The 10,737-nt window shown below is 48.2% G+C and overlaps 1 non-coding gene across 1 annotated transcript; it reads left to right on the top strand.

The window, feature by feature from the left end:
* The first annotated feature begins 274 nt into the window (after positions 1-274).
* Positions 275-377, top strand: LOC129684058 (U6 spliceosomal RNA). The gene has a single exon (XR_008721249.1). It is a non-coding gene; the product is annotated as a U6 spliceosomal RNA (small nuclear RNA).
* The last annotated feature ends 10,360 nt before the right edge of the window (positions 378-10,737 follow it).

Here is a 10,737-nt window from a genome sequence, read left to right as displayed (position 1 = left end):
TCATTGCTGTGAAGATAATGCTGAGCCACTTCATCTTGAAGATCTTGTTACCTAGGCACCAACAATTGTGCTTTTTTAATTCTCACTCATCAACAGATCTCTCTTCTAATTACATTTCTGCATGAAAAATCACCTGGTTAATATTCTTCTGAAACACAGAGAAATAATAAAGTTAAATTATCCATTCACAAAAATAATAGTACAATTTCTATAATATATCTACATATCATGGTACGATTGTGTGTAGTGCTGGGGGGGTGGCACTTTCTAAAGCCTTCTGATCCAGCACATATCCTAAAATTGGAACGATACAGAGAAGGTTAGCATGGCCCCTGCGCAAGGATGACACGCGAATTCGTGAAGCCTTCCATATTTTTACCAATTGGTTTCCCAGAGTAAGGGGAACAAGGACTATTTCTAACAGGAACTCAATGGCTGGCTCTTTGACCTCCCCCCCCCCCAAGGGAGGAGCAGTCCTGTTAGGCCACAGAGGAGGACTTTGCAGCCAGTCCTGCCCCCCATCAGTGGACTTGGAAAGGGGCAGGGTGGAGGTGAGGGAGGGAGGGTGGGGTTGGGAGGGAATGAGGGAATGGGATATAGCTGGGAAATGGAGTTAATAAAATGTAACTGATAAGAAAAAAAATAAAATTAAAACAAAAGAAAAAAAGCCTTCTGATCCACACGCTGTCTTTTGCCACTCCCTAGTTTCAAGTAGAGTCCGCGTGCCACTGCAGCCTACCTCCAGGAACCTTCGTTATTCACTTCCTGTAGTGACACCAGCAGTATTTTGTGACACAGCTACAGACTCTCCCTCCCATTTTGGGAAGGTAACTCAATGGGGGGGCGCAAGGCTAGGTGCGGTGACAGCTGGCCACGAGAGCCATGCTGTCATTTGCTTGGATCACTCACCCGACTCTTTAAGAGAGTCACATCATCACGCACAGATTTGTAATGATCTCCCACCTGTGTTGTGACAGAGATGGGGGAATGCAGTAATGGATAACTAAGTCAGCATCACCTTGTAACTATGTGTGCAAGGTTCCATTTTCAAACAACAGCAAGGAGTCTAAGGTGGGCTGTCCCTGAGTGAGAGGCTAGCCTGGGACACAAGTGGGGAAGGACCATGGTGTGGGAGGGGGAGGATACAGAGATACTAATGTAGACGTGAATATTGCATTCTGGTGACCAGGCCCCACAGATCAGGGATCCTAATGGTGATGTTATTAATTTACTGGTTTCTACTGCATGAAGTGCTTCCCCTCCTCTGTTCTCTTCAAATTAGCATATGCTAATTGCACAAAACAGTGGGAATCACTGTGGTGTTTTCATCCACATATATAATATATTTTGGTCACTATCCTTCATGGTCACTGTCTCATTTACGTTTCTATTTCTGTGATAGGACACCATGGCCAAGGAGGCTTATAAGACAGAGCATTTCTTTGGGGCTCAGAGTTCAAGAGTCCATGACCATCATGGTGGGGGGCATGGCAGCAGACAAACAGGCCTGGGTCTGGAGTAGCAGCTGAGAGCTTACATCTTGGTTCACAAGCGTTAGGTCCAGAGAGAGACTGGAAATGGTGTGAGCATTTAAAACAAAACCTGTTCCAGGGACCCACCTCCTCTATGAAGGCCACTCCTCCTAATCCTTCCCAGCCAGTATCACCGACTGGGGACCGAGTACTCATACTTATGAGCCAATGGGAGCCATTCTCATTCAAAGTCCCATAGTCACTTTGTAAGATGGTGTCCCTGTGTCCTTTTCTACCAATAGAGGAGGGTGTTGCTATGCACTTGGAACACAGGGCTGCCCACCACCAAAGTCCTTTCCTGGAAGTACAGCAGGATAGGTTTATTTGCTGGTACAATCTGGGATGAGTTAGAAAGAGTTGGCGTCTACATGGCCAGTGAAGATGAGCCATAGAGCTTCTAGAGTATGACCCACCATGGGAGATGAACTTTTGAGGGATGGGTCGCACGCTTCTTCTTAGATCGACAGCAGCTGCAGCAGCATTTAGAAACTGAAGCTCCGTGAGAGTAAAGAATGGAGGGGGAAAGCAACACCCAGGGTGTGCTGAGCAGCAGGGACAGCTGCCGCCAGCATGCCTCACTGGGGTAGGTGGGAAAAGCAGCCAGCATAAAATACGCCACCCAGAAGCGGGTGCTGTAGAGTTCTGGAGCAGGCACTGGGGTTGCCAAGAAAGAAACAGCTATGGCACTGGTTCCATAAAAGCCTTGTTAAAACAATGTCGAGTCCATAGCAAGCCTGTGGCCCTGGACTGAGTTCAAACGTGCGGGAGCACACGGCTGTGTTGTCATACCTACCAGCTATTGGAAAGCGAGCCCTGCTAACGCTTCAGGCCTGTGATGTCAGCTCACTGGAATTAGAGTTACCCTGCTCAGAATTACAGAACTAATTACAGCCAGCTTCAGTAACAATTATTAATCAGTCCAAACACAGCCTGCTCCTTGGTGGTGGATGGTTTATGTGGACTAATCAGGTCCAAATTAGTTTTGCTAATGATCTTGGATGGTCCATGCCCCAGGGCCAGGCAAACTTCATGGGCCTGTGTGTATACCCAGTGTTAGTCTCAAGGGACAGAGGCTGTGCTGACAAGCTGTGAGGTCAAAGTGCTATGCTCAGCATCCACCACGTTTAGTGTTCAGAGAGCTACTGCCAATCATCCAGTGTTACCCAATACACAGAACTCAGCAGCCACCTTGGTTCTTGGGGATTAGCACTTGGAAAGCTTGAAACTGTGAGGTCTTCCATTGGGTCAAATATGGAGTGATCTTGGGAGAAAGACAGCTTGTCCATAGTCTGTTAGATAGTTTTTGGAAGGATGTGAAATGGACAGGCATTGCTACTTAACTGCATCTAACTGCAATGTTCTTTCTGTGCTCCTTCTGCCTTAGAGTGCCAGTTCCCTGAGGTCAGGGATGGAGCTTGTGTCACCTCTCCATGTAATTCAAGGACACCTTACATATGATACCACAGGGTTCCCATGAGTAACTGCCATTTGACTGTCCTGGAACACAGTTAGATGCCCAGAGAGACCAGGTGTGCTAACCAATTTGTAGGTCGTGGCTGGACCAGATGAGTTGGTATGGAGAGCCTGTTTCTAGCCTTTACTGGCCAATCCCTGCTGATGGCTGTTAATTTAGGCCTTCTTTGTCTGGCCTCCCTGTGGACAAATGTAGAGGCCGGGAAGACTCAAGGCTGGCCTATACGGTGGACAGAAGGCCAGCTTGGAGGTCTGATGAAAATACTCTCTTCTTGCTCGGGGCTTCTCTTCACCTTACCCACTCTCTTTGATCTAGAGCAGAGGCCACTGTTAGGTGACAGTCTCTGGTCCCTGACTAGCTTCTCATCCATCACCCTGTGCTAGACTCCAAGACTTAGAGTCCACCCTACCATCTGCCACACTGAGTATTTTCCCATCAAAGTCTCTCTAATGTTCACATTTTCCAAGGCCAGCAAATGAGCAGCCCTCTGCCAAAGGCCAGTTTCCCACAGTGGCAAAGTAATCATGTCTGACACACAGACTTTTTTCTAACTGAGGACAAAAAGACCAGCTTGTAAAACAAAATGAAACAAAACAAAATAAAAAAAAAAAGAGATTATTATTTCAATAACACTAATCTTTTGTTTCACTTCAGAAGTTTTATCTTTTCACAGAGCTAGTGTGTCCAGAAGTACATCTTGGGTCAGGACTGTCCAGCATGAAGTCCTTGTGAGAGTCCTCAACCCGTGGGATGAGGAGGCCAGCACCAAGCCTTCACAGAATGTCGCTGAACCATTCATCTTCCTGGGCTCTGGCTACTGCTCCATACTGCAGCATCTCAGGTGTAGCCCCCGAGTCACCCTATGAAATGAGCAAAACAAGAGTCAACCTGCCACAGGAAGTTCTCAAAGTCCACCAGGTAGTGATGGAAGGCTGCACGTCTTTCTGTAGCTCTGCTTTAGGAAACACTTCACCACATAGCATGCTTCCTCGGGGCCCAAGGACTATGTGGTACTTGGCCCTTGAGCTGTCTCAGCTTCCAGGAAGCCTGGGGCTGAGTTTTTCGCATCCAATGAAGCTGTTTATCAGAGCCTTGATTTACTGGGGAAAATATTTTCCTTCCTCTGAATCCTTCATTTCATGTCCTTTTAATGAGACTTGGATTAAACATATCCTCCTTGGTGTGAGTTTCCCCAAAGCTCAGAGAATAGCCACTTTCTTCCCTGTCTGTGGTGAGGGCTACTGATGGCTGTACTTGGTAGTCACAAGGCAGCTAGCATGGAAAGCAAGATAATGTGAGACTTTGAAGCAAGATTTGATCTCAGTTTACCTCACCTGTGCCAGCCTCCCACCCCCACCCCTGAGTTCTCAGCTAAAGAGAAGGTTAACCATGCTCGCCCTTTGTTGGCCTGGTGCAGAAAGGAGATAAGGTCTGCAGAGCCCTACACCATGGCAAACAAGAGACTCAATGCATGTTTACACTTTCTTTGGAGCAGTCTTGGGTTGGTCTTATCTGGGTTGTCGTCACAGATGTGTGACTGACCCAGACTTAGCATTCCACACTTGGGGCTTAAGGTTTCAAAGTTGTTATGTTGAATCTCTTGATATCTCTCTCTTATCTGTGTCTTGAGAGTAATGTCTTCTGGGATCAGGGGCTGATGTGCTGAAGGCTGGGGTCTCTGCTCCCTATGGCAGTTATCTCTTTCCCTCCCCGTCTCAGTATCACTCTTATCCTTAGCAAGTGCAGGGCATCAGATGTGCTGAGGTTGAAGGAAGGAGTTATAAAAAGTCAGTAACTGTCCTGCAAATTTTCTCTGTCCCCAAAGCAAGTGATATTAATAGGAAATATAACCTCTTGAAACACTTTGTAATCTTTATTTATTTATTGTGTATGTTTGCGTGCATTTGTATATATGCATTCATGACAAGGTATGTATATGGAAGTCAGAGAACAACTTGCAGGAGTCAGCTTTCTTCTCCTGTGTGGGTCTGCGCAAGGGGGAGCCTCAGGTTGTCAGCCTTGGCCACAAGCACTTTTATTCACTGAGCCGTTGCCCCGTCTTGGTATTTTTGAGAGAGAAGCTGCAGAAGAGAATAGGCATGCTGAACACAAGAATCTAGTTTTCATCTTGCACTGGGGCTTGACAAGCTGTGAAGGTCTCATCCCAACCTGTGGGAGCATGCGTCTTTCTGGGGAAAGGTTTGTGTAGTCAGATTCCACTACCTAACAAAGGGAGGGAAGATGTCAAGGTGCATGTTTTCTGGCTGAGCAGTGGCTGGCGGGGTTTCAAGAAGCGCAAACATGTCTTTCTCAAGGACCTGCCAGTGGAATGGTGCATATGGGACAGAGACTTCAGGAGGGACCCACACTTGCCAGTATAGTCCACTGTTCTAGATGCTGGATGCAAAAGAAATCTGACACAGTAAGATGCGTCAGATTTTATGACGGGAGCAGCAGGCTATTTCTTGGAGTTACAGGCTCTTCTCAGAGCCTCCAGAGACATGAAGGGCACCGGCAGCAGCCCATCAGAGAGGCTGCAAAGAGCGCCTTCCAGAGTACATTGCACAAACCACATTGAGGAAAGGCGAACACTGGCACCCTGAAGAGCCAGGTTGTAGGCAGATGATGGGAGAAGAGCCGGAGATGCTTACAAATGATCTCATGGGCAACCTGTCACGAAAGACTCCAGAGAAGCCCCACTAGTCACTGAAGACAGTCGGGGAGCAACCAGAAGACCGCTTATGAAGAGCACGGACCGATGGAGAGTCCCCTCTGTGTGAGAACACGGCGTGTCAGTTCATATGCACACAAGGAAAGGAGGCTGCAGGACAATATGGCGGGGGGAATAGTCATTACTCATCTTTTACGTGGAGACTGGAGGCATCTCTTTATTGCTCAAACTGTGGGAAAGTACAGTGTGATCCAGAGGGGGAGATTGCTTCCGTAGGGTGCTTTTCTCTGAGAGGAGGGCGCCTTGTAAGCATTTACACGGGGCATATGCCTAGCAGGCCTCCCTGGATCACCTCCTCCACTACACACTGTTTTCTCCAACCTCCCCAGCTTGTCTCCCTGTCCATGTTGTTCTTTGTCTTTTATAAATGGTATGCCTCTAATCAGTGAGATCTGTCTTCTGTTGGGAGGATTAGGGCGTGCTTGGGTGGCTGGCTGCAGTTCCCTTCAGCCAATGGGGAAGGCCTCACCAATCTCTATCAGAGGCTGGTGTCCTGATTCGCAGGCCCTCGGCATCTCTATGGAATCCCTCTGGGAAGGCTTCGCCTGGTACCCTAATGCCAGTGGAATGTACTCACAGAGGGCCTGTCAGGATCTCAGACAGATGAGGTAAAAGTAGACACTGCCTTGAGGAAGAAGGCAACGTGAGTCTCCTGTACCTATGATCATAGAATCTCCTAGTGTGTGTCCAATGGCCTGCAGAAAGAGTAGACCTGGAAGTTGGGAGACAAATTGTCTGCATAGAGGTTATGTTTAGAGCTTTCATTTGACCAGATAGTAGAAGCTACGAGTTTCCAGTGGTAGAAGGCTGAGAACATGCGAATGACGTAGGCAAGTTCCAGTCTAGTTCTAGGCAAGGTCTAGTTCAGAGCATTGGCAAGTCAAAACCAAATTTTATCTGGCTCAAGTAAATGCATTAACCAGACACAGGATAGTGTATGTAAGTGACAGTACACAGGTAAGGCATGCAGGGATGTGAGAAGTTCCTATAATGTCAGTGAGGTGAGTGGGTAGCTGGTGGCATCCACAGAAACACAGCATGTGAAATGAGGAAGGGGACCTGGACCACACTGCCCTGAGAGGGACTCTTCACTCTCAGAACTGGCTGGAAGAGGTGATTTCCAGGGAGTCCTAGTCAAGTCGACGAGGGAACATTCTAGCAGCCAGCACTGTCTGAGGATCAAATGGATTCCTGTGTGTGTGTGTGCGTGTGTGCGTGTGCGTGTGCATGTGTGTGTGCATGTGCGTGGTGGCCTCCATGTCACGTGGTGTGAGTGCACCAATGCAAGTCTTCAGCTTCCGGCCTGTTGATGTCACCCTGTTCCCAGCAGCAGCTCAAGTAAGACTGAGGAGTTACTTACCATACACACCTGACCCATGAGCTCAGTGTTAGAAACCTAAGAGATACCTCATGGCTCAGAATGTCTCTTCCCAGTCTGGGAATGTTCTAGGACATTCTAGCTGAAGGCACAGGCTCCTATGGAATCTTAGGTGTTGATGCAAGATACCCCACCTTAGCAGGTGCAAGCAAAACATAATCCTGTCCTTCAAGGTTGATCTTAGGCACTGCTGAAGTTGGCTTGCTTGGAGCACTGGGTTTTTGGTGGGCGGCTTTGCAGGGATAAGCTTCCTTATCATTTTGACATCTACATGTTTTCTCTAGTTCTTGGTCCCTCCTTCAGCACGAACCCCTTTTGCTGTCACCAGCACGCCACTTTTCTCTCTTCTGTGGTTATGTCCCCGCCTCTTCCCTTTGAGGACATGGGGTTATGTGCTGACTATGAGAAGTCTCCCATAGTGTCATGCCTTGAAGGCTTACTCCCTAGCTTGTGTCTCTGCTTTGAAGTCTGTTGGGCTTATAGGAGGTAATGCTTGGCTGGCAAAGGCAGGCACTGGGGTCTTGCTTTTGAAGGTGACTCCTGGCACTGGGTCTGCTGAACTGTTCTGTGTTCTGCTCACTGACATGTGGGCAGCCAATGCCTCCTGCTCCTGCCCCCAAAGGTGTACCCCGCTCACCACGCTTTCCCCACTGTGTGGGACTGAGTCCCTTTGAAACTGTGAGTCAAGCCAGGCGCTTTGGTCCATGCCTTTGATCCCAGCACTCAGGGAGGCAGAGACAGGCAGATCTCTGTGAGTCTGAGGCCAGTCTGATCTACAAAGTGAGCCCAGGACAGCCAAGGCTTCACAGAAGAAACCCTGTCTCAAGAAAGAAAAGAAAAGAAAAGAAAAGAAAAGAAAAGAAAAGAAAGAAAGAAAGAAAGAAAGAAAGAAAGAAAGAAAGAAAGAAAAACTGTGAGCCAAATACATCCCCTCCTCCCATGACCATCTTAGGTTGTTTCTGTCAGGGATCACAGTCACAATAACACAAAAGTAACTGATACTTTCAGTGGTCATATTTAAGGTATAACTTGATAACCCAGGCCTGTCTTTCCTTCAGATTCTTACCTTAGGTAGGGAAGATGGCTCAGTCAATAAAGTCCTTGCCTTGCAAGCATGAGGACCTAAGTTTGAGTCCAAGAACCCAAGTAAAAAAAGTCTCCTGTGGTGGTATGCACTTTTAAGTCAGTCATGGGGGCAGTGAGAGCAGGGATGGGAGGATTTTTGAGACATGCTGTTCTCCCAGCCTTGCTTAAACAGAATCATCAAAGCGAATGACAAGAACAAAGTCGGGGCTGGGCATGGTGGTACATACCTTTAATCCTAGAACCTGGGGGGCAGGAACTAGTAAATTTCTAAGTTTGAGGCCAGCCTGGTGTGTATATGGAGTTCCAGTCCAGCCAGAGCTATGTGGAAAAACAAACAAACAAACAAACAAACACACACACAAAACCAAATAAAAACCAAAACAAAGCACACACACAAACAAGCAAAGAAAGAATTCAAAACAACACCAAAACAAAGTAGACAGTGCTTGAACAATGACAGCTGAGAATGTCTTTTGGCCATCTCTCTCTCTTTCTCTCACACATACACGTGCGCGCGCACACACACACACACACACACACACACACACACACACACACAGTCCCTTATGCCAGGAAAAGAAGCATTCCACACATGCTCTGGGCATCAGATGTGGACATCTTTTTTCTTGTAGATTGGGGAAGCCCTTAGCTCAGAGTGGGAGAGAATAAGACTGGAGATGGTAACTGACAGCTCATCTATGCTGGTGGAAGAGGAGAAAATGGATCTGTGAAGGCAAAGAAAGCAGAATTCAGGGTTCCATGCTCTCAGGGTAACCTGCAACCAAGGAAGAGAGAGGCCAAGGTGGAGAAAGAAGGGTCTGGGGTGGCCTGTCCTGTGTCTAAAACTGCCTGGCATTCAGGATGTGCTCCGTGAGTACTAGTTGTGTGAGCAAGTGCGTGCATATTCAAGGGTGTTGGGAAGGGGTGAGGGTGGGGTGGGGTGTGCTGTTGCCTGCTGTGAGCTGTTGGCAGCCTCCCAGCCTGGTCCTTTCAAGCCTCTCTGGAGAGCTGACCCGGGAGAGCTGGCTCATCTTAGAGGCACAGTGCCACCTTCAGAGAGGACATTCTGCGTAGGTTGCATTGACCCTGTGTGTGGGGGGAGACAAAGGTACCTGGGCCTCAGCACACAGAGGTGAGCTCTGCCAGGCTTCAGGCTTTCGGTTCTGTCCCACTCTCATTCATCTCTACAGTCCGGGAAAACAGACTCCAGACCCACAAGCCAACTCCTTATGGTTCAGGATCTGGCTTCCTCTCTAGGCTTTCCAGCAGCGCTCCGGACTGAATCAAAATGTCCCTGCTTTCCAGCTGTCACCCCATCCTCACAGCTGGTTAGAGGGCCGATGGGAAACTTGCATGCTGAGCTATTTTCTGAACTGTCTTCCCTGCTTACTCTGTCCAGGAGACAGCCTGTGTTTTGTGGACTGTGTGTGTACCAGGGCTGAGGGAGCCCTTCATATTCAATTATGTTTGCTTGCAAAATAGATGCGTACTGAGATATACAGCATTCCTGGAGTTGTTGCTCGGGCAAGCTGGATGAATGACGACACTGTCTCCCTTCAGAAACCTCCAGGACTGTAATCTTGCACAGACTGGTGAATGATGCTGAGCCCAGAGGGCTTTGGATTCCTTGGCCTGGTTGAACACATGTCAGTCTTAAGAGCTTTGGTCGTTGAACTCTTAGAAAGTTATTTGTTTTTCAGAGTTTGCAAGTTAGTACAAAATGAACTGTCTGCTAAGAAGAGGAGACCCTAGGCTGCAGGCTGTTTCCATCAATCATTCATTCATTTATCCATCACGGGGGTGGGGGGGTCTGCTTTAAGCCAGACACCGAGGATTTAAAGATGAAAAACACTTGGCCTCTGTCAGCTCCCAAGGAATGCCCAGGCTGACCAGTTAGTGGGTGACAGGCATGCAAACAACCTCCTGTGGCCCTTGGGCTCTGTGCGGGAGACGTGGAGGACCGGACAGTAGGCGAGTACAGGATGCCTGGCCAAGGAAGATAATTCAATGCTGGTTGAATGATGATCTGTTCATGAAGTGTTGAGCCTGGTGGGAGGGGCCAGAGCTGAATATACCTCTGGCCTGTGAAGCTGTCCAGATATCATGCAGGGCAGAGAAATGAGGCAGGAGACAATGGGGGTGGGGATGAAGACTCACTGTATCTTTTTTTTTTATGTTGAAAGAAACAGGGTGATGGTAAAAATATGTAAGCAGAAGAACAGCTTGGTCATCTGGTGAAAGGGACAGGTGCCTTTGGAAGATGAGAAACTGCAGCCAAGGAGATAGGGGGAGGATATCTCAATGGCTGGACAAGATAACATGAAGCAGAGCCCTACCATGGCTCAGCAGGAGGGGGCAGAGAGAGAGGCTTGCCCCACACTTGCTTGAGAACCAAGAAGAGTAGAAAGCCATTACTACCCAACACAGTAGGGCTACCTCTTGACCTCTTTCAGACAAGGGACAGCCACTGTCCCAGGAGTGCTGATGGAGGGACAGAGTTAGAGGGAAATTGAAGGGCACAAACCTCACTTGCACA

Source organism: Psammomys obesus, unplaced genomic scaffold, assembly GCF_907164565.1.
Source record: "Psammomys obesus unplaced genomic scaffold, mPsaObe1.curated_primary_1811, whole genome shotgun sequence".
NCBI classification, from domain to species: domain Eukaryota; kingdom Metazoa; phylum Chordata; class Mammalia; order Rodentia; family Muridae; genus Psammomys; species Psammomys obesus.
Note: the sequence above shows the minus strand (reverse complement) of the source record. Positions and strands in the feature narration are given on the sequence as shown.